At 40.3% G+C, this 1862-nt stretch overlaps 1 protein-coding gene across 1 annotated transcript in view; it reads right to left on the bottom strand.

Moving 5' to 3' along the window:
- Positions 1–614, bottom strand: part of LOC138021723 (uncharacterized) — an 11781-nt gene extending 11167 nt beyond the window's left edge. The window contains exon 1 of the mRNA XM_068868722.1: positions 248–614. The gene's annotated coding sequence lies outside the window, so the exon portion shown is untranslated. The remainder of the gene's footprint in view (positions 1–247) is intronic.
- Positions 615–1862: the final 1248 nt, after the last annotated feature.

Below are 1862 nucleotides of genomic sequence, written 5' to 3'. Positions count from 1 at the left end.
TCCATGATATCTTGACATTTTGATATTATTATGATATTCTGATCTTCCAATATCACCATGATATCTTGATATTTTGATATCACCGTGATATTCTGATATTCTTATACCACCATGATATCTTAATTATATTATCATGATATTCTCATACTCCAATATCACCATGACATCTTAATAAATTAATTTTGATATTATCATGATATTCTGATATTCCAATATCTGAATGGCACATCATCAATATAGGATATACCTGGTTCTTTAATCCATGAGCCGAAAGCGTGACAAGCATGCAACGCCTTTCTTCCAATAAACGTAGAAAATTGTGCTTTGTCATCAATGTGTTCAATAATAAAACAATTATCCTGCTCAATCTTGCGGAATATCGCCTGATCAGGCAATATTCCGTGCGATTTCGCGGGATGATTGTTAAGGTGGCTCAAAGCAGTTTCCAGCACTTTCCAAGACGTAGATTTTTGATGGGTCATAATTACTACTCTTTATCAATTGATGCTACAACTAGTTGCCAACGAGTCAGGCCTTCTGAAGACCTGGCGAGGCGGCAGCTTATAGAGCCGCGAGAAGATTTTTAGGCGGACGAAATCTCAGAAGCGCTTCAAATTTGAGTGTAATGTAGACCAAAAGCTGTAATGTAGATCAAAGCGATGAAATGTTGACCGTAGCGATAACCAATGAGAGTTAAGCACGAGTACGCCGCGTGATGTTTGCAGCCGCCAGATCACGCAAGCTTGGCTCGTTGGCACTTTAGCGACAGCTATAACTAGTAATAGTTGACACTACAGCTGCCCCCGCGATGCAAAGTGCTGGATTATTTTTATTTGCAAATTATTGCCAACGAGTCAGGCCTTCTGAAGACAGAAGGCCTGGCGAGGCGGCAGTTTATAGAGCCGCGAGAAGATTTTTAGGAGGACGAAATCTCAAAAGCGCTTCAAATTTGAGTGTAATGTAGACCAAAAGCTGTAATGTAGACCAAAGCGATGAAATGTTGACCGTAGCGATAACCAATGAGAGTGCCGCACGAGTACGCCGCGTGATGTTTGCAGCCACCAGGCGCCAGATCACGCAAGCTTGGCTCGTTGGCACTTTAGCGACAGCTATAACTACAGTCCCAGACATAATTGTTGGGACACTTCTGCCTCTTCCTTCCCTCTCAAAACAACATTGAGAGGGGCAGGGAACGCACGAGGAGGGAACAGAAGATGTTGACATGAAGTGTCCCAACTATTTATGTCTGAGACTGTATTTGAGAAGGAATGTAAAGAATTTGAGTAGGTGTTAACAGATTACGACATAGAACTGTGCTGGGGTCACAAGTAACGCAGTTAATATATAGGGCACTTTGTGACTTCCTAAGTTTGGCGATGTTCTATTTAATATAATTAAGGGGAGGAATTAACCATTGTTTATTTTGGAATGTCATTTTCCCAGCTATGCTCAATATTATCTATCGTTTTCTGCCATGGATAAATAGTTGTTTTGGGGAGCAAAACAAAAATAACTTTTAGAACATCATTCGAAGTGGCAGGTGTGTTAACAATATCCAGTTCACAACACTGTATTCAGCGCAAGCCTTAAAATATTGCGTAAGATAGAGAAACAGGTCACTGAGCAACAAATTACCAGAGAATCATGTCTTGCGTTCAAGACCCGAGTTATTAACACCTTTTATTCCGTACCAAACGAGACTGTTAATAAGCTCATATCATCCGTGCCTAAGCGTATTTTACCACAACTTGCTGTAAAGGGGGGAGGCATAAACTATTAAATATTCAATTAAACAACAACCTGTTTACGTTAAGGACCGGAAGTAAAACTGTCTCTCTCATAGGTGCTTGCAATACATAATA

The sequence above is a fragment of the Montipora capricornis genome, chromosome 2, assembly GCF_036669925.1.
Source record: "Montipora capricornis isolate CH-2021 chromosome 2, ASM3666992v2, whole genome shotgun sequence".
Lineage (NCBI taxonomy): Eukaryota > Metazoa > Cnidaria > Anthozoa > Scleractinia > Acroporidae > Montipora > Montipora capricornis.
The sequence above is the reverse complement of the archived record's forward strand: the minus strand, read 5'-3'. Positions and strand labels throughout refer to the sequence as shown.